The sequence below is a fragment of the Stegostoma tigrinum genome, chromosome 11 (genome assembly GCF_030684315.1).
Source record: "Stegostoma tigrinum isolate sSteTig4 chromosome 11, sSteTig4.hap1, whole genome shotgun sequence".
Lineage (NCBI taxonomy): Eukaryota > Metazoa > Chordata > Chondrichthyes > Orectolobiformes > Stegostomatidae > Stegostoma > Stegostoma tigrinum.
The window spans coordinates 18,296,832-18,319,320 of record NC_081364.1 but is presented as its reverse complement, the minus strand read 5'-3'; the positions used below and the strand labels follow the sequence as shown (position 1 = coordinate 18,319,320).

The 22,489-nt window shown below is 40.9% G+C and overlaps 1 protein-coding gene across 2 annotated transcripts in view; it reads left to right on the top strand.

Annotated features, from left to right (window-relative positions):
* The first annotated feature begins 4,622 nt into the window (after positions 1 to 4,622).
* The window catches only part of LOC125460541 (interleukin-17 receptor C-like), a 91,237-nt gene continuing 73,370 nt past the window's right edge, over positions 4,623 to 22,489 (top strand). The window contains exons 1-3 of one of the 2 annotated variants that reach the window (XM_048548097.2): positions 4,623 to 7,348; positions 8,791 to 10,300; positions 20,648 to 20,699. The gene's annotated coding sequence lies outside the window, so the exon portion shown is untranslated. Of the gene's footprint in view, positions 10,301 to 20,647; positions 20,700 to 22,489 lie in introns of both variants that reach the window. The other variant, XM_048548095.2, reaches the window with a different exon arrangement.

Here is a 22,489-nt window from a genome sequence, read left to right as displayed (position 1 = left end):
TACTCGAATGTCCTGATATTTCCCAAAGGTATATTCACATTTACTAACATGAACAAACTATTGATGTATTGATTTTCCCCAACTGGTGTCCAGATCAGGGGTGCGGATTTGGGGATAAACTGCTGTATGCTTTACCCCATAAGTGTTCCTTGACTCCAACCTTCAATATGTTTCTACTCCATTCGTGTGGCAGTTCTGTTTCAAGTTTTCTTGAAAAACACTGCCCGTTGCATTTAGTTTGCCAGCTCTGATTTGCTATGAAAGGGTTTGAATCCAGGACTTTTTCAGCTGACAGGCACCAGAAGCCCCATTCTCTGTTAAGCTGTTTTTAACTACTTTTTTTGATTTATTTGTGAGAGGGTGTAAAAACAGCAAACTTTAGACCAAGATTCTATTTCTAGAGAGAGGAAGTTTTGTTTTGTTTGAAGAACAGCAGCAATGTGATAAACCTGTATCAGCTCTCTAATTAGACCATCTCTAGAGTGTGATAGTATTTGCAGGTCTTGGCAGTGGAGATTATGCAGAGAAGATATATTAGGATGATTCAAAGAATAAATGGTTACACACTTCAGGGAAGGATTGACAGACTGGGTCTACTCACTCTTGAAAAATGAAAGCTGAAGAGTGACCCAGAGGTTTTCAGAGTTTCCTATTGCAGGGAGGAGCATTCAAGATCATCAGTAGAAGATGGTCACCCTAAGAAGTCCAACAGGGAATTTAGAAGAAGTTATATTCAGAGTGGTAAGAATGTAGAATACACTTCCATAGTATATGAGAGAGATGGTTACAATCATGGATTTAGCTTAGGAAAGATGGGAAGTGGAGTGGAGCATAAACATTGATATGGATCCCCTTGGGCCAAATGGCTTGTTTGTACTATTTATCCTGTGTAATCTCAATGAGTGCATCAGTCTTAAAATCTTTCATTCTTCTCAGACTGAGTTCAGCACCCAGAAACTCCTTATGATCTTGCCCATGGAAAGCCATGAATTCTGTGTAAGGGTGAGTAACTCATTGATTATCTTAAAGGAATTTGGAGGGGAAGATTTCTCTGTTTTTATTAGAAATATCAGCTTATGAACGTGGGAAATCCTGTAGCTGTTTGTGAGTAACCTGTTCATGCATGTTGTGACACACCTCTGAAGCAAGTGGGACTTGAACCCAGGCCTCCTGACCCACAGGGTGGGGGGACACTATCTGCAGGAGCCTTCGAAATTCTGTATTCTGCTCTTGAATAGTGGCTTCTTGAATAAGGTGAACGTGAGAGATTTCTCTATTCCTCTTTCATCAACTCCTTTCCCTTTATCCCAGGAGAAAGAACCAAACAGCAAATAAAACTGTTGGTAAAGAGACATCAATAATACATGAACTTGACTCAACAAAATTAGTAAATCATCCATTAGCAGAAACAGTGGTGAAATCTTGAATAAGAACACCTACAGATATTGGATGTTCTGTTCCCACTTTGTTGTCCTAAAACACCTTTGTTTTGGGGGATTCATCCATCAAACTTTGTGGTGTGCGAATCTGATGCTATAATAGGCTAGAAATGACTGACTATGAAAGAATGATTAACTGGGATAATTCTTCTAGCTAAGCAGTGTGATTGCATAGGGGCAAATTGATATCTATGTTACGGTCATATTCCAGTAGTGACTTCTAGCCAACTGTGAATAAAAAAGAGACCTGAATTGACAATGTACGACAGCAGAAGCATTCAGCATCTGGTCACTACGTGTTGGAAGTCCTTTTGAGTCTCAAAGGATCTAACCTGTTCTTCAAGATTACTGTGAACCAACTTAACTCTGTGGCTGCCATAATGGATAGTTTTTACGTCCTAATGTGGAGGGAAAGTGACTTCTGATTCCTGTCGGTGTGGGAATGCTTTGGAGTGGCCGTGTTCCGATATTCAATGGCAAACCCAAATTTGGCTCTCACGTGAAGTTTTGTATGATAATGTAAGTTTTCATGCAGGGGTTTGATCAGAAATACATCTGGATGCAGTAGAGTGTTAGCTTGTGTTTACTTGCCCATGGAATTTTCTATTTGGTGAGAATCTAATGATTTATGAATGGTGCTTCCTCACTTGCTGAATTGGAGTACAATATTAGAATTTATGGATCCTCCATGAACTGCAGAAACTAGAAATAATAGCAAGAGGTGGCAGTAAGATCAAAAGAAATTTGTTGTTTAACTTAGTCCATTAGGAAGCAGATTAGAAAATTTGGTCAACATCTTTTTAATATCTCTCTCCCAGGTGTGGCGTTCTGATGTGGCCTTCTCTGGGAAGCAGTTGCTTTGTCCACAATGTAAGTGTTATGGCTTATTTCATCAGATTTTTTTAAAAGAAATTGCTGTACAAGACATTAGACATGTCCTGAGGATCTTTTATATTCTGCCTTTGAGTTTCTGTAAAATTTAAAAAGCACACACTTCAGTTACCAGAAGAATTAATATTTCTCTTGAAAGCAGTCTATTAGATAATCTGTTTCCCACTTGTTTTCTGAAGTGTCCCTCTTTTTTTGCTTGTTGTTTTACAGACTTGCGTCATTGGCTAGGGCTGGGGCTCCTGAGTACACTGGTTATGTTAGCTGTTACACCAGTGCTTGTTTATATGATCTGGAAGTTGGCAGCTAAAGTTATATCAGGTAAGATAAACATATAACAACAGTCATGCAGCACAGCGGGAGGCTTGTAGGCCCTTGTTTTAAAAAAAAGTGATGGAAATCACTCCAGTGCTCCTCTTTCCCATGGCACTGCTAATTTCTCATTTTGAAGCCTGAATTCAAATTTCTTTTGCAAGTTTTTATTGGATCTGCCTCTGTCATTGTTTTCAATCCATGCATTTTGGATCACTGTAACTCACTGTGTACGGGATAAAACAAAATCCTCATTGAGGATGAGATAATGGGAACTGCAGATGCTGGAGAATCCAAGATAACAAAGTGTGGGGCGTGGGGCTGGATGAACACAGCAGGCCAAGCAGCATCTCAGGAGCACAAAAGCAGACGTTTCAGGTTGAGACCCTCTCTGATCAAGGGTCTAGGCCCGAAACGTCAGCTATTGTGCTCCTAAGATGCTGCTTGGCCTGCTGTGTTCATTCAGCCCCACACTTTGTTATCCTCATTGAGGATGGGTTTGTTTGATATCATAACACACCAAATTGTTTTGGAATCAATCCTTTTGATGTCACAGACAAAAAGCCTCATTGGTGTAAATTCTGCGCGCTGACTGCAAATTGAACATAACCGTACAAAAGCTTTCAGCGCAGAGTGATAGTCACTCAGCAATCCCCAACCATCCTTTGCATACTTGACATAAATTTGATCATCTTTGATTCCTGCACATTTTTTATATCCTTTTGCAGTGGTGGTTGATAACTGTACAGAGGGTCCCCTCTCAAGTCCCTGCAAGCCACAGCTGCTTCCGGGAGAGGGAGGGAAATGAGATAGCGTGCTCCATTAAGGAACATCAGCCACAATCAAAATCAAACAGCCCTCACTGGAAACAGTGAACATTGAGAACAACCAAAATTTGTTTGAGCACTGATTTGTCTGCTAGAATTTGATATTAAATCTTTCAAATGAAATGTAGCTGTAAGATAAAAAGCATAGAATGAAGGCTGATGCCTGGGGAACCGTTATTGACCATTGCCCTTTTCCAAGCAGGATAGTGATATTTATTCACAACAAAAACAAAGTCGCTGGAAAAGCTCAGCAGGTCTGGCAGCATCCGTGAAGGGAAAAAATAGAGTTAACGTTTCAGGTCCGGTGGGGACCCAACACATTAACTCTGTTTTTTCCTTCACAGATGCTGCCAGACCTGCTGAGCTTTTCCAGCAACTTTGTTTTTGTTCCTGATTTTCAGCATCCACAGTTCTTTCGGTTTTTAATTAGTGATATTTATTATAATGGATGAATGCGATGCTAAATCCCTCCCTTTTCTTTTATCTTTGCAGCCCCACTTTGGAGCAGAACAGTACTGCTGATGTACTCCCCAGATTCTGAAGAGCACGTTAGGCTGATCTGTGCTTTTGCAGATGTTCTGAGGACTGAATTGCACTGTAACATCATCCTTGATCTTTGGGATACTGGCAGGGTAGCAGAGATTGGTATTGTCTCTTGGCTTTACAGCAAAAGGGAACTTGTGGAGCGTGAAGGAGGAAAGATAATAATCATTTGGTCAAAAAGAAGCCAAGCAATGTACAATCAGTGGAGTATGCCAGACTCAGGAAGCAGAGTGAACCCTAGTGACATGCATGACCTTTTCAATACCTCGATGGCTTGTGTTTACAATGACATTTTGCGAAGCAGGGGGATTAAAGATTACAGTATTATTTGTTTTGATGCACTATGCAACAAAGAGAACATTCCCGAAATATTTACCAAGATTCCCAAGTACCAAATGCTGAAGGATTTTTCGAATCTGGTATGTGCACTGCAATCTGCTCCGAAAATTCCATGCGGCCTGAAGTTGCGCACTAAGTTTCTGGTGCGTAGAATCCTGCGGTCTGAAAAAATGCAAAAGCTGCGGAACCACATAGAGCAGTTCGCAAAGTTACAGAGACACGGTCTTCTCTGCTGTGAGGAATGTGACTGCTCTGATTGAGATTGGATTGGACTTGGCCTGTTTTACAAGATCTCAGCAGTAATGAGGGGGAGCAGGACGATAGAGGTCTCTGGTTCAATGGTGGAATTAGACCTATTTCATTTTTATTTTTGCACTGAACCTCCTGCTTCTGGCACGAGGCTATAATGAATGACATTCTGCTCACAGAACGGTAACACATGTGTTGGAAGCAGAAGCAGTGCAAACTTACTGTGCTGAGAAGGGTTAAATTCAGAAAGAGGACACTGGAGTCCATTATGAATTTAACCCAAGGAACTGGTGTTTAGAATGTAAAGGTGCTTAGTCACACGTCAGTGTAATAACTGATCTGTGAATAGTCTTCACATTGTGAATTATTGTTTGTATCTGTGTGAAACTGACTTTAATGTATCTGGGGGAAGGAAAGTAATCCTTCTCTTTGCATGGAAGAGGAAGATGGAGAGGACTGATTGGTAAGAATCTTTGTGGATATGCCAAACTTCCTTAGCTTCCTGAGGAAGCAGATGCATTGTAGTGCTATCTTGACCATCATGTCAACATGTGTGGACCAGGACAGATTTCTGGTGACCACCGCTCCCAGGAGCTGAATGCAGTCAACCACCTCAGCACCATTGATGCAGATAGGGGTGTGCCCTCCACTCTGCTTCCTGAAGTCAGTGACCAGCTCCATCATTTTGCCGATGTAAATGAAGAGACTCTGAGGTTCTCCGGAAGAGTCACTCAATCTGAAACATTAACTCTGAGCTCTTCACACGCTGGTTGCCAGACCTGCTGATCTTTTCCAGTAATTTCTGTTTTTGTTGTTGTTGATGGAAAGATGGGTGTCTTTTACACCTTTGTGCTAAGCACCGCCCATTTCAGAGCGATGTTGTGGCCTCAGATGAGAATTTGGAAGTACTGCAGACATTTTTAACTTGTGATTCCAACATGTGTTTCTTGAGGGATCCGATACAGGCTGTTTATGTAAATCTGCCTGACTAAGGAACAGCTTGTAATTTCAAGAAAAAGCCTGTTGGACTGTAACCTGGTGCCACGTGATTTCCGACTTTGCCCACCCCAGTCCAACACTGACACCTCCACATCCTAAATTTGAATGGCTGACCGGAGAGAGGGGGATGTACACAATGTCATGTCGATGCATGCAAAGGGAACTTCAAACAGCAGTCACGTCAAATAGATTGGACTGAGATTGGCTATGTCTGAAAAGATAACGCAGGGCTGACAGCAAACCACTCCCGGTAGACTATGTCTCAAACTGCAGACATGTTGTGAGTTTTTAATCTTTTTTTTTCAAAAATACGTAAGGACAATGGTTAGAAAGCCAGTTTCAGCTTTACTGAGGTGTGCTGGTGAGCCTGAACATTCGCATATGTACCAGCCTGGATTCAAGCATTAGCATTCTGTGAAGGGCATGGTTGAAGAATAGTGTCGTAAGAACGTAAGAAGCAGGAGTGGCAGTAGGCCATCTGGCCCATCGAGGCTGCTCTGCCATTCAGTAAGATCATGGCTCATCTTTTCATGGTCTCAGCTCCACTCACTCACCCATTCATATTTGCCCTCGATTCCTTTACTGTTCAAAAATCCATCTATCTTTGCCTTGAAAACATTAAGCAAGGCAGCCTCAACTGCTTCACTGGGCAGGGAATTCCACAGATTCGCAACCCTTTGGGTGAAGGAGTTCTTCCACAACTCAGTCCTAAATCTGCTTCCCCTTCTTTTGAGACTAGTTTTACTTGCCAGTGGAAACAACTTCCCTGCTGCCATCTTATCAATTTCCTCCATAATTTTATATTTTTCTATAAGATCCCCTCCAGCCCACCATCGTTCTTCTAAATTCCAATGAGTATAGTCCCAGTCTACTCAATCTTTCCCCATAAGCCAACCCTCTCAACCCTGAAATCAACTAGTGAACCTCGTTTGCAACTCCTCCAGTGCCAGTACATCCTTTCTCAAGTAAGGAGACCAAAACTGTGCACACCACTTGAGTACACCCTCTCTGATGAAGGGTCTAGGCCTGAAATGTCAGCTTTCCTGCTCCTAAGATGCTGCTTGGCCTGCTGTGTTCATCCAGCTCCACACCTTGTTGTCTCGGATTCGCTGGCATCTGCAGTTCCGATTATCTCTGTTCAACTACCAACTTCAGTGCTTACTATAACCTCACTGCAACATACTAGTATCCACTCTTCACAAATAATTCCAAAACTATTTGTTCTTTTTTAGAAACTTTTATCTTTTTGGACTTGCATAAGAGGTATCTGCACTGCATTCACATTCTTTGTGAACTAGAGAGAGCCTGGTTAAATTGACTCCTTTTAAAACACAGGTTTACGTGCACCGGGAGAAAGTTTTTCCACAAGAGCAGAGATCTTTTCTAAATTAACCTTGCTGCAACCAACTGTGAATACAGTCGCAGTGAGAAAAGAAAGGGGGTCAGTTTACCACATCCCCAAAACCCAGGGTTTGGTGTATCCCATCTGGAACTGTGATGAATTGGGAAACCTCACCTGGCATCTGCTTGTAACACAGTCTTTCAGTCTGAATCTAATCTAACCTTCAATGGAAAAAGGAGTCTTTTGACTTTGGTGTATTTGATAACCAGGAATTTCCAATATTCTCATGTCTGTCTTTTTTCATTCACAGAATGAGGGCATCGCTGGCTCGGCAGCATTTTTGCCCATCCCTAATTGCCCAGAGGCAACCACATTGCTGTGGGTCTGGAGCCACATGGAGGCCAGACCAAGTAAGAATGGCAGTTTCCTTCCCTAAAGGACATTAGTGAACCAGATGGGTTTTTCCGACAATTGGCAATGGATTCACAGTCATCGTTAGATTGTTAATTCCAGATATTTTACTGAATTCACATTCCACCAACTGCTGTGACGCGATTCGAACCCGGGTCTCCAGAACATTACCTGGGTCTCTCTGGGTTAAAAGTCCAGCGATAATACCACTAGGCCATTGCCTCCCCAGTTATTGACCAGTTATTTCCGAAAAACTGAAACTTACTTGTGAGCTGCTGTACTGTTAATTTTAGTAGACTGAAGATTCAGTCAACTTGTTTGGGTACCGTAGGATTTTTATCATCTTCTCTGCATTGTCACAGTATCATGTTCTGGAATTGCTGCCAAGCTGCTGATGCCTTGACACTGGCAAAAGATTCAAGCATACCTTAGGGTGCTCCTCCTTCCAGTTCCTCTGTTCCTCTTTGTCGAGAAACATTCGACACCTCATCACTTAACAGAGCTGGATCCTAGAATTCTCTCCAGCAAATAGTGGATGTGGACATCGTTCCAATGGCCGTCCTTTGGTTTGAGGGAGTTTTGATGTTGCAGTCCATTTTGTACAAGGCCTGGACAGACATCACTGCAGGTTCAACATCACTGCTCATTATAGAGGAGCTAAGGTAAAGTCACCATAGTCTCAGAGGGCTGCTCTCCCATTAGAGAGAGGCAACTGATAGTGGTTAAACCTCAGGGCTATCACACCTCAGGTGAGGGGAGAGATTGAGAAAGAGTCCTTCATTGTAACCTTATCCAGTGTAATATTTGAACCCATGCTGTTGGTATTGCACTGCATCACAAACCAGCTGTCCAGCAACTGACTGGCATTGGGAAACATGTACATAGGGGGTGGGTTGTAACTTTAGTTTATTGCCTGATCCTTACATTGCTGCCAACGCCAGAGACTGAGATTAAATCAGCTAAGGATACTGACCAAGTAGCTGGTGCCCCTGCCTCTGAGCCAGAAGGTCTGTGTTCAACACTCCTCCTGGGCCTTGATGGTGAAGGAAGTGCACAATGTACCCAAACTCATTGAGTGTCTTGACCTGCTAATCCTTCCAATATTTGTTGATGGCAGGTGATAATCGTGGGAGAAATTCCTATGGCCAAGTTGCTCAAGAAAGTTGGAACCTCTACTGTCGCGATCTGTAGCTTGAGATTGCAACATACTGTGGCAGCATGCAATTTTCATACTCTGTGTGACACCACTACTAGATTCAGTTCCTCTTTTGTTTTAGTATACAGACATCTAACCATCACTACTTCATACTCCTAACATTATATTTTGTAATTTCTCGAGTGAATGATGTTAGAGTGCCAAGCACAAACATATTACTCTGTTGAGAAAGTATCTTTACAACCAACATCACCTCTTGTCAGTATTTTGCATTTTAATCCTTAGGCATCCAGTTTCATCAGAGGATTCAAAGGAGCCATTTGGATCCAGTGGATGGCATAAATGTAGGAATTTTGGATTGTGCACAACCTGGAGTTTTACTTAAGATGGCAAACAAGAATTCCACTGGACGTGACTCTCAGCTTCAAAAACCAGTTTGTGAAAAAATGTCTGTAACTAACTCTTCCCCCTCAGCTTGGTGTCCAAACGTCAATTTCAACATGAGCCAGGTTTCCTGTTACTTTGCTGTTAACAGCAAACCGATAAGTGTTGAGCACACTATTATCTGCTAATTAATCTGTGTTTTCTTTTAAAAATGCACTGTTCTGTATTTGTCAGTTCCTTTCTGATCTTGATCTATTAAGAAGTGGACCTTTAACTGCATAAGAAAGTCAGGAAGAGAGCAGAATAAAATGATTTAACTCAGATCTTCCATATGCATTGAAAGCACAGAGTATTTTTTCACCTTCGTTATAAGGATTGTGTTTATTTTTAACTAACCATAAGAAGAAGGTTTACGCTGAGCACCATACCAACACAAAATGCTGGAGAAAGTCAGCAGCCTGGCAGTGCCTGTGGAGAGAGAAAGAGAATAATTGTACAACACCGGTATAGCTCCTGTACAGAGTTTTGCTGTCAGATCTGCTGAATTGCTGCAGCTTTTGCAGATTGTTTCAGATTCCCAGCACCCACAGCACTTCATCCTGAAGCTGAGCACTGTAAAGACATACCAGTGGGAAGAAAGGTGAGTGACTTTGCAGTGAAAGAGTTACAGGTAGAGTACTGAGACAACGGGCTCACATGCAGTGAAGAGTTCCTGGTGGTGTTCTTGACATTTTTGCTCAGATTTGTCTTGTGACAAAAACCAGGTCAGAGTTTGCTGTGGAAACTCTAAATCTGCACTGTGTCCCTGGGAAGACTTGCTCAGTCAGAGGAAGTAGGTCATAGGCTCTGTTTCCATGCCCTATGGCTTTGGCTTTTCAATCCAAGTAGTCCATGCTGACCATGTTCCCAACTGAACTAGCGCCACCTGCCTGCGTTTGGCCCATTTCACTCCAAACCTTTCCTATAAAAGACCTTTGGAAAAGATCATTAAAGTATTGTGACCGTACCTGCATCTACCACTTCCCCTGGCAATTCATTCCACACACTAACCACTTTGTGTAAAAAAAAAAGTTGTCCATCAGGTGATTCAGGAGAATGCTGCTCATGATGATTATCCTTGTAATGAACATGAAGAAACAACTTCAATAGTTTTCCATAGCATGATTTAATTGTCTTTCTTCAAGTTAGTCAGAATTGTTTAATTTGTGAAATTGCTGCAGGGATACAAACTCCACTGGATGTGAGCATGGAGTTTTGATGTGAGCAAAAGAACCCACCGAAAGAACACCTGAAGAGTTCAGCTTGAATGACAACTGACAACTGGGCCTCAGGCTTTGCTACTTTTCATCCATTTGCCTGCTTGTTGCAGCTCTCCCAGTAACAGTGGATCATCAAAGGATTCTAACAAAGGGTATGATAAATGCAGTCTGTCCAATTCATCAGTTTATCCTTCTGTTATTATTTTCTCAGAACTTGTACACTGAATATTTTCCCTCACTATTCTGCAGCATTGGTTACACAGATTTATATGTAAAGAGTTACCAATAATCTGACGCAAAAGAAGATTCTCCAAGAACTTGTCTCAAAGTAAAAATTTCTTACAATAACTTGACAGAAAGCAGAATAAATTAGGCTGTACTTCAATGAGATTGTTTTGAGGGTAGTCAGTTTGTTTCGTTTCCATGAATGGAAGTATGCATGTTTGTACATGGACTGTGCACAGACATGTCTAGCTGCAACTTGTGGAATGGGAAAGCAGATAAACACTATATTTATGTTCCAAAGAAGTGACACAAACCTTCAGCCAATTTAATTCATTCCCTGCGATATGGAGAAATAGTTGAATGCGCTGCAGCTATGCATCCGGTGGGTTTGTTGTTCTAGTGCAGACAAAGCAGTGGGATCTAGCTGATATTGCCCTGTGCACAATAGAGGAAAAATGTAATATAGGCAATGACTATTGGCAATTAGTTGACTCTTGATCATTAACAAAGTGATGAAGGTATCGTTGACAGTGCTATCATATGTTGTACAGAACTGCTTGCCAGGGCTCAGTTTGAGCTTTGCCAGGGCTGCTTAGTTTCTGACCTCGTTGTGGTGCTGGCCTGAACAGGAATAAAAGGCGCTAAATTCCAGAAGTTGCTTTTACCCAGCAACAGTGAAGTTTTTGACAAATGGGGGAGACCGCTAGTCATAATTAGCAAAGAGGCAGCTGTTTGTAGTTGTTGGAGGCAAATCATTCTCAGTCCCAAGATGTCACTGAAGGATTTCCTCAGGCTATTGACTCAGATTCAGCTGCTTCAACAGTGATGTTCCCTCCAACATTAAAGTCAAAAATGGAGAAATGCGAATATGACTGTGGAATCTGAAACCCATTTGTAATTTCATTGATTTATGAAGAAGCCTGTACTTGGAAGCACTAAGACCCAGCCCTATCCAGGCTGGGAGTGAAGGTTGGCTAGTGACATTCATGCCGCAGAAGTGTTGGGCAATGATCGTTTCCAACAAGGTAGAACTGCTCAGTGACCTGGAAGCTAACTGGGCCAACCATAGAGTTACTTTGGTTAAGAGAACCTCAAGAGTTAATTCCTTTCCTGACTCCCAAAAGCCCATCCACAATCTATAAGGCCCAAGCCAGGAACATGATGTACTATTCTCCACTTGTCTCCAAACAGCAACTAGGGGTGGCACAGTGGCTCAGTGGTTAGCATGGCTGCCTCATAGCACCAGGGACCCAGGTTCAATTCCAGCCTCGGGTGACTGTCTGTGTGGAGTTTACACATTCTCCCCGTGACTATATGGTTTCCACTGGGTGCTGTGGTTTCCTGCCACGGTCCAAAGGTGTGCAGGTTATGTGAAGTAGTCATGAAAACTTGTCCATAATGTCCAGGGATGTGCAGGCTAAGTGGGTTAGCCATGGGAAACGCTGGTTATGGTGGGGCCATGGAAGGTGGCTCTTTGGAGGATTGGTGCAGACTTGATGCAAATAGACTGAATGGCCTCTTTCTGCTCTGTAGATATACCACAAGGTCAAAATCAGCCCTTTGATTAGTGAATCATACTTCACTTTCTACATTCAATCTGTCTGTCACTAAAGTGGCAGCAGCAAATACCATCTATAACATACACTCAGCAATTCACCTATCAGCCATTGACAGCACTTTCCATGACGCATAAGGGCAGCAGGACAACAGCATCCACAACTTCTTTTCTAACTCAAAAAAATCATCCTGACTTGGCACTATATTACCATTCCTTCACTGTTGCCAGGAATGAGCAACAAATTTCAAGAAATGTAATTAGTTTCGTAATCATAGTACAGTTAATACAGAAAAATTCACCCAAAACACCCATGTCTCTCATGATTTCAAATACTTGGATGAAATTCTCTTTTTCAGTTGGGGGGAAAAAACTCAACTCTGTAAGATTGTCCTTTAAGTTTATCGAATAGCCTTAAAGCTTTTCTACACTTGAACCAGAAAATCAGAGGACATGTTCAGGAAAAAAAAGTAGGATATTCCTGCCTTTTCTCGACAATGTTATGGAATTTCCCTTTGGCAAAAAAAGGTGGTAGTGCTGACTCATGGTTGGCAGTAATTTGTGATGTGTTAAATTTTATCATTATACTGTTTGTTATTTTCAAGTATTTTATTCAACTAGAAAAGATCTGAAACACACTATTAATGTGCACTCAACACATAATTCTGATGCAGGCTAAAATAAAAGGTGTGATAAAGTTGTTTTATAAAATAGCAGCACAATTTGAGATGTAATTGCCAATATATTAGTACCAGCTGTGAGATTACAAAGATTTCAATATTTGGATGGTGCAGTAATCAATTCAGGTAGTCACAAAGTCCCAGGCTTTGTCCCTCATCCATGCTACATTAGTGATTTTAACCAGGACAGCAAATGGTGTTATTCACTCCTGTACTTCTTTTGAGATCTCTGCCCAGAACCAGATTTGACCCATAGCACCTTTGAGGAAATCTAACTGAGCCAGAGCTCATGTCCAATTTGTACTGTCCTCTTCTTCTAATTGTAAAAATTTTACATTTGTGATGAAAATGATTAAAGTTAGTAAAGCTTTGTGGTTATTGAATAAATCTTGCTTTACTCAGTCAAAATGTCAAAAAGATAAAGATTTCATTACTATCATAGTTGAGGCTTTGAAACTTCAAATTCTCATAAATGACTCTTGGTCCATTTTTTTTTCATTTGATTTGCTTGAGTGTTTTTGAAAAATAGTCTCAAATTGTAATCATTACCATTGAATGATTTCCAAACTATTTATTCAATTACTGTCAGGAGTCTTTAATTGTGCTCCTTAGCCTAGTTTTTTTGGGTGAATTTGTTTCTTTCCTTGTCCATCATCTTCTAAGGGATCTAAACTGTTTTGGGAGTTTAATAATCAACATCTTTTCATGTGTACTTATTCTTGATTTATCCCCAAATCTGTCAGTTAGCTTTTACTGCCGTATGGCCCTTTTAAACCATTTTCCCCCAAGAAGCTTCTGTATAGACAGTTAAGGGTATCTGCCCAAAACGTCAGCTTTCCTGCTCCTCTGATGCTGCTTGGCCTGCTGTGTTCATCCAGCTCTACACCTTTTTATCTCAGATTCTCCAGCATCTGCAGTTACTATTATCTCTGAGACAGTTATTTCTGATGGTTTTGCTGCAGGAGTTTTCTGTACTGGGATATTTCCCTTGCAACAGCTACCTTTTCTGGCCATTCTTAAAGCTGTATGGATGATTTTCTAAAAATGTGTCTCTTTTTAAAGTTCACTTTTCTAGACACATTTGGGTCTGTTTCTCAAACTTCACTATTGTTATGATTTTCTAGACAATGCATTCTGTTGCTAACACCAGCTTTTACCATGTGGTTTGATGCCATATTGAGTTTGGGTTCAAGACAAACTGGTCAAGGAGAAGGCAAAGTCAAAGGTCCTTCAAGTTTAGTTATCAAATTAATGCCATTCATTATATATTTCCATCTCACTACTTCCTGTTCCAATTTATGTCCCAGCTCTGACTTTACAATATTATTTTTGCTCAGTGATGTGCTGTTCTGTGACACCATTGCAAGGTTGCTGTGAGGTCCTGAAACTGTTAACCTACAGGTTGCAACTTACTATCTCTTCAAGATGCAATCTGTTTGTAAGAACTGCCGATACTGGAATCAGAGATAACACAGTGTGGAGCTGGAGGAACACAGCAGGCCAGGCAGCATCAGAGGAGCAGGAAAGTTGACGTTTCAGGTCAGGACCCATTTCTGAAGAAGGGTCCTGACCCGAAACATCGACTTTCCTGCTCCTCTGATGCCACCTGGCCTGCTGTGTTCCTCCAGCTCTACACTGTGTTGTATTTACATCTTAAAGACATGGTTACTTAAAGCACAATGAATACTTTGCAAGCACACAGTATTTTTCAGTGTGGGCCTAAATGACCAATTTGGGCATAACAAGCTTTTGCAAACAACAATTAAATAAATGTCTGGCAAAACAGTATACAGGATATAGGAATTTATACCCTCCCCTTTAAGAGCCTGGTTTACATTTCAGTCAAATTTCCAACACTGCAGCAATTACTCAGTACTGCAATGAGATGGCAGCACAAATCACATACTGGCAGTGATAGTAGGAACTGCAGATGCTGGAGAATCTGAGATAACAAGGTGTGGAGCTGGATGAACACAGCAGTCCAAGCAGCATCATAGGAGCAGGAAAGCTGACGTTTCGGGCCTAGACACTTCTTCAGAAATGGGGGAGGAGCAGGAGATTTTCAAATAAATAGTCGGGGGAGGGGAGGCGAATAGAAGATGGATAGAGAAGATAGGTGGTGAGGAGACAGACCGGTCAAAGGGGTGGGGATGGAGCCAGTAGAGGTGAGTGTAGGTGGGGAGAAAGGGAGGAGATAGGTCAGTCCAGCAAGGATGGACAAGTCAAGGGGGCGGGATGAGGTTAGTAGGTAGGAAATAGGGGTGGGGCTTGAGGTGCGAGCAGGGGATAGGTGGAAGGACAGGTTCAGGAGGTGGGGATGAGCTGGGCTGGTTTTGGGATGCGGTAGTGGGAGGGGAGATTTTGAAGCTTGTGAAGTCTATTAGGCTGCAGGGTTCCCAAGCAGAATATGAGTTGCTATTCCTGCAACCTTCGGGTAGCATTGTTGTGGCACTGCAGGAGGCCCGGGATGTACATGTCATCTGTGGAATGGGAGCGGGAGTTGAAATGTTTCGCGACTGGGAGGTGCGGTTGTTTAGTGCGAACTGAGCGTAGGTGTTCTGCAAAGGACTCCCCAAGCCTCCGCTTGGTTTCCCCAATGTAGAAGAGGCCACAACGGGAACAGCGGATGCAGTATACCACATTGGTAGATGTGTACGTGAACTTCTGCTTGATGTGTAAAGTCTTCTTGGGACCTGTGATGGGGGGTGTGGGAGGAGGTGTAGGGGCAGGTGTAGCACTTCCTGCGGTTTCAGGGGAAAGTGCAGGGTGTGGTGGTGCTGGAGGGGAGTGTGGAGCAGTCAAGAGACCCATGGAGAGAGTGGTTCCTCCGGAAAGCAGATAAGGGTGGAGAGGGAAAAATGTCTTTGGTGGGCTCGGATTGCAGGTGTCAGAGGATGATGCATTGGATCCAAAGGTTGGTGGGATGGTACGTGAGGACAAGGGGGATTCTGTTTTGGTTTATTTTTATTGTGGGGAGGGCGTGTGAGGGATGAGTTGCGGGAAATGCATGAGACACAGTCGAGGGCATGTTCGACTACTGAGGGGGGGAAGTTGCAGTCCTTGAAATCTGAGGACATCTGAGATGTATGGGAGTGGAATGTCTCATCCTGGGAGCAGATGCGGCGGAGGCGAAGGAATTGGGAATAGGGGATGGAATTTTTGCAGGAAGGTGGGTGGGAGGAGGTGTATTCTGGGTTGCTGCGGGAGTCTTTGGGCTTGAAATGGATATTGGTTCCTAGGTGGTTGCCGGAGATGGAGACAGAGAGATCCAGGAAAGAGAGAGAAGTATTAGAGATGGTCCAGGCGAACTTAAGGTTGGGGTGGAAGGTGTTGGTAAAGTGAATGAATGTTCGAGCTCCTTGTGGGAGCTCGAACAGTTCACTTGTTTGTTGAAGCTTTTAACGTTTGGAATCAGGCAGTTCAACTAAAATTCCACCAAGGTCCTTTAATTATGGTGATGTACATCTCACGGCACTGAAGTGATGTCGAGACTGGATCTGGTCTCCCAGTTATACTTTGATGTAGACGAAGGATACCTTGTAGTCAGACTGAGGACATCAAAGGCGGTAGGTACAAAGTGAAAGATGTAGCAGGAAAATTTCAGAGAAGGTGGTGGTAGTAAAACAATCACAAGAGAAAATACCAGTGTAAAAGAGATGACATAATTCAAGCTGCCAGAACTAAACAAACATGATTGATTAAATTTGTCACCCTGTGTGTGTGGATCTCACAACACCCAAATTTATAGTTTCCTTTTGACTTATCATAATATTACAGAAATATTAGGACTGAACAATATTTGCTTTGCTATAATAGTAAAATGAACTTTAATCACAGTCTCTTCCACATCGCCTGGCAACAAATGTCATTTGATCTCACAATCATTCCATTAATAGACCAATCGTGTTGATTCATTTCTCTGGCTGAGATCTGTAGGGTTACACACATAGAAACTGACGATCTGGAACGTGTACAATGTACTAAATGCACAAGAAAATAATTGTTATACAGATGTTATAGAATGAAATCTTTGCCCAAGTCATTCTCCAACCTTGCCATTCTTCCTTCATCTCATATGTTGTAAAGTTCCTGTCAGTTTCAATGTCAATTTTCTCTTTATCTAATGAGACAAGGAAGACTAATTACATTCTTATTTGTTCTGCTGTCAGATTAAATTTGTTCAGTTACAATATAAGTTATTATTTCCCACTTTGTTACAGTCGAGCAAGCATTTTATATTAATTTCAGAAGCATTACTCCAAAACTTCTTGTGTTCATCCATGAGACTTTCAACTGAGGTGTGATTTAATAAATTTTTCTTCACATCAGATTTCACCTGATTATTCAATTTGTTTGTTTTGTGTAATATTTTTCGGTCAATGCATTTTTCCCTGCTATGAAAATCAATGGTGACTGCAAATTTCCTGATTTAGTGTTACTTGATCATTGTCTTACCTTTGACTGATACAGAAAGTTGCTGGAGGTGTCCGGATCAAATAAAGTTATCAAGCACTCGGCAAGTTGCCTCCAATCAATGATTTGTACTTAACACCCATGGAGGTGTACATTAGTTCTCCTCCTGGATACTAAGGTAAATTAGACTTTATAAACATAAAAAAGGTGGATGGCAATCTCAATCTTTAAGAAATCCAAGTGATATAGCTAGCTGCATTTTCTAACGTGGGAATCCAGGTGTGGCTGACAATGATTCTAAAAACTTCTTAAAATCTCTGGCATGCGATGTGGGGTTCATGGGCAAGGCTAGAGTTTGTTATCAATCCCTAATTGGCCTTGAACTGAGTGACTTGCTAGGCTATTTTAAAGGGCAGTTAAGATTCAATCACATTGCTGTGGATCTGGAGCCACATATAGACCAGATCGGGCAAGGATAGCAGATTTCCTTCCATAACTGGTCTGTGAAAGAGTGAAAGGATGAATGGACCAAATGGGTTTTTTAAAAAATAACAATTCATCTGAATTTGTTATGGTTATCATTACTGAGACTAGTCTTATATTCCCGGATTTATTAATTAAATTCCATGAATGCCTTGGTAGGATTTGAATCTGTGCCACCCAGAGCATTAACCTGATTACTAGCCCAGTGATGTCTTTGCTACATTACCATCTCTTGAGGTTGCACTGTTGACTTAGTCCAGATTGAAGCTGTGGAAGTGAATGGAATTATGAATATTTCCATTTGTCTGCTGTTATTTTCTTTCTTAATAACCTTTGTAATGAATCAGACGAGACCCCCTCAAAATATTTTAATAAGGCAATCTAGACCCTAATTTCTTATTTTCTTATTTTTAAGGTAGATGTGAAATGCATGTTCCAGATGTGATGAGATTAGTCAAGCTACACAACATTAGACAAAGCACAATTTATTTAAACACTATAGTTAAAATATAAACAAAAGAAAGAGGAATGTAGAATAACTTAACTAAAGGAATATTTAACTGAATAATAGATACAGTACCTACGGCTAATTAACTGTTCCAGTATGGTGACATCCCATAAACATACCTCTTGGCAAAAAGGCAAATTAAGACACTGATTCTTACAAGCAGTTCTCTGAACCAGGGGGAAGAAATGTTAGGAGAAAATTCAGAGTATAGCAGCCAAGAGACATTCATTGAAACTTACAACTTTTTTGAGACCCCAAACAGCTTCTGATATTACTGGAAAAAAACCAAAGCCTAGAAATCCGGATCTATGAGAGCTGGCTATACCCATTCAGGCTGCTTCCATTTTCCCAACTTTTAAAAACAAAACTAAACGCCTCACAGATAATAAAATGTGAGGCTGGATAAACACAGCAGGCCAAGCAGCATCTCAGGAGCACAAAAGCTGACGTTTTGGGCCTAGACCCTTCATCATCTAGGCCCGAAACGTCAGCTTTTGTGCTCCTGAGATGCTGCTTGGCCTGCTGTGTTCATCCAGCTTCACGTTTTATTATCTTGGATTCTCCAGCATCTGCAGTTCCTATTATCTCTAAACGCCTCACAATTTGTTTATTTAAGTTGTCTTCAAGTAGCCAGTTAGATACCTCTTCCTTACAATCTTTCTTCCAAAAAAAGTACAAAATAACCACTTAAAGTGACAGCATCATTGCACCTTGCTGGCTAAGATGTAATTGAGTTTTAAACTTCATAATTTCACAATTACAGTACTGTTGAATCCCTTCACTTTTCCAGAGAACGTCGAATTTCTCCACATTAATAAATATATTTCACTTTTATTTAAAAATGGACTATTGTAAGCTGCTTATTCTGCTATATGATATTTTAAGTTTAATTTGAATTATGTTAAAATTTTTTTGGGGTAAATGATTTCCTGATTTATTTTTTTACCTACCTGCTTGCTGACATCGCTGCTTGTGCTCATCATGGCCTCCCCAGTTTAAAGCATTTGTGAAAATGGCAAAATCAATATTCTCTCTCAGCCAGCACCTAGGCCTAGATTGTCTCTGAATTCATGTATTGTACTTTTTTTGTGTTAGTACATAATAAATAGTATTACAAGAAGGCTAAATGTATGAAGGCAATTCTTGACCTTACTTTAACTGCATAGAAATTTTCAAAAAAATCATTGGTCCTTTAAAAAACTTTAAGCCATCTTGGAAAAGGGATATTTATTTTTGTGTATGCACCACATTGGTAAAGGAAACTGAAGTTTATACTAAAAACAGCAGAAATTTTAACATATGTCCATTTTAATACTACAACAACAATCTTTGCAATGACAAATGTTCAACAACGACTCCAGTCAACTCCTGGAAAAAAGTGATAAAATGATTGTAGTGCGAGAAGATAAAAATCCTAAGAAATATCATTCGAATCAAGAAAATAATCAGCATCTTCAAACACCTAACAATAATCAGTGAATGCACCAAAATTTAACTGTACTGGTGTTTCCATTAGATTTTTTTTGATTAACAGAGCCATTTGTTAGACCTGCAAACTAGCAATTGTGGAAAACACAATTCCTAAGGCTTTAAAGAATTTCAATCTCGGACACCAAATCAAATACAAAACAGGTTCATACACTTCTGCACTACCCTGGAAAATTAGAGTCTTTAAGTAGCTTAATGAATGGCCTGGGTCTCCTACCTGATGCATACAACTATGAAAACCTATATTGAGAGCTCATATGCAACAGAATTATCATTGGCCTCTCCCATAAACTAGTGACTGTACTTCTTTCAGTTGTTTGATTAAAACTAAGATTGTGTTAGTTATTTGACATGTCCGAGTAGTCTCAGGACTCCTGGTGAACTCAATCACGGTAAAAGTGATTGAACTACCAAGATGTGCAGTTTTGTGCAGTCCAAGGCAGCAAGGGTTTTGAGGGTATTTTCAAAGCCAGATCACTAGAATGGAATAATTGAAATTGCTTGCAAACTGACTGACTTTTGCCGAAAGTCGGTGACCCACCATGTCACTAATGTCTAGATAGTTACTATCTTGGCCGCATCAATGACTTAAAATTCTGTATGTGGGCTGTTAACCACAGTTTGTCTGCTACCCATATTTATCTCATGTGCATTTGGGATCTTAAAGTATACATTGTAGGTGGTTTTACTGTTCTAACTTTCTAGAATAAAGTTTGTCTTTGTTTGTTTAAAATCATCAATCCTTCTGACTTTATTCTTTTGTAAGTAGCTGGGATCTCAAACTTAATCTTTTTTAAACAAAAACAAATATTGCTGATTAACCAGGCTGTAACATAAATTTGCAGCTTCTTCAGGGATTATAACACCTGCCTGGTTTAAAACCTGTTACATATCAAACTACTGTTTATTTTAACAAAAGATCATCAAACTGGAAAACTGAAACTGAAAGATCTGCAGATATTGTAATTCTGAAACAAAAACAGAAGTTACTGGAAGAGCTCAGTGACCCTTCCACAGAACTATGGGTCATTGGATGCAAAACGTTAACTCTGATTTCTCTCCACAGATGCTACCAGATCTGCTGAGCTGTTCCATCAATTTCTGTTTTTGAACCTGGAAAATTAACTCTGCTTTCGTCTCTTGGCAGAAGCTGAGAATTCCAGTATTCCTGTTTTTATTTCATACTTCCAGCATGCCAGGTACGTTTCTCTCACAATAGATTTAACTGATTGTCATGGCTAAGAGGGAGAGGTGAATTGAGTTATTATAGCTGGGTTCATCTCCTGTCCATTTTTATAAATATGTTTTATGAATTGGTGGATGTGTTTTTCCTCAAGGTCAGTTTTGTGAAGTCCACCTTAAAAAGGCTCCTCATCAAGTTCTTTAGGGTCTAAAGAAAATCGGTTTTGTTGTTGCATTCAATACTTGGGGAATGGTTCACAACACACATTCTCTCACACAATCCTTCAAGACAGACAGACAGAAAGGAAAAGGAGAGACATTACATATTATAAATTACTTAAAAATCAGATTTCAGAATCAATTCAAGTGCATTAGGAGTCAAAGTCCAGGTGAAGTTCTTTCAATTTCAGTGCAGAGAAATCTTTCTTTCAAAAGAATTCAGATGCTGTCAGATTGCTGGAGTAGTCAGTGTAACTGGGAATTGGTCCATTTCCTTCACAGGGGAAACAGCTTCTGGGGTAGGTGGGACCTGTACAAGCTGGTTGGGCTGCATCTGAACCAGAATGGGTCTAATATCCTTCTTGGAACATTTGCTCGTGCTGTCAGGCGGATTTTAAACTAACTTGGCAGGGAAATGGGGCACAGAATAGGTCGAGTCAGATATAGAAAGAATATTTGGACATTCCAGTAGACAGAGAAAATGTGGGCATGATAAGGCACATGGCAGGTCCAGAAAGTAAAATTGCATTTATTTTAATGCAAAGAGTTTGACTGGTAAGATGCATTGATCAGCACGTAGGAGTATGATTTGGTTGCAGTCGCTGAGACATGGTTGAAATCAGAAGGGCCACAAAATATCTTTGACAGATTGGATTAAGGAAAACCCCAAGGTGTTTTATAAGTACATTATAAGTAAAAGGATTACCTGGGAAACAACTGGGCCTGTTCCAGACCAAAGGGGCAACCTGTCGGTGGAGCCAATGAATGTGAGTAAGATCTTAAATGAGTATACGTCATCTGTATTCACACAGGGGAAAGACATTACAGCAGGGATTTCAGTTGGGATGGTGAGGTTCTAGAACATGCTTAACATTAATAAGGAGGAGGATGGATGTTTTAGTGGGCGTAGATCCCCAGGGCCTCACAAGATGTATCCTAGACTGCTGAGAGAGGCAAAGGAGGAGATTGCTGGGGCCCTGATGGAGATATTTATACTTTGACCACAGGAGAAGTGCAAGATGACTGAAGGATGGGTAATGTGATTTTTCTTGTTCAAGAAGGGTAGAAGGGATAGACCAGGTAACCGTAGACCAGTTAGTCTGACGTCAGTGTTAGGAAAATAATTGGAAAAAAATTCAGATGGATAAAATCAATCAATATGTGGAAAGACAGGGTTAGCCAGCATGAATTTGTTAGAGAGAGATCTTGTCTGATTAATATGATTGAGTTTTTTTTGGAAAGGTGACTGAATATATAGTGGACAGCAGTGCAGTTAATGTAGCTTGTTGGATACCAGTGAGGACTTTGACGAAGTCCCACGTGGAGAGCTGGTCCAAAAGGTACGAGCTCATGTGATCCAATTCAAGTTGGCAAACTGAATCCAAAATTGGCTTTCAACTAGGAGACAAACAGTGATGGTAAAGGGATGGTTTCTGCGATTGGAAGCTTATGACCACAGTACAACAGGGTTGGATCCTTGCATTTTGTTATGCACTTTTAAAGCAAGATGCAGAGAAAGAAAGAGTCAATATTTCGACTCACCTTCAGTTTCTGCCAGACCTGCTGAGTTTCTCCAGCATTTTCAGAG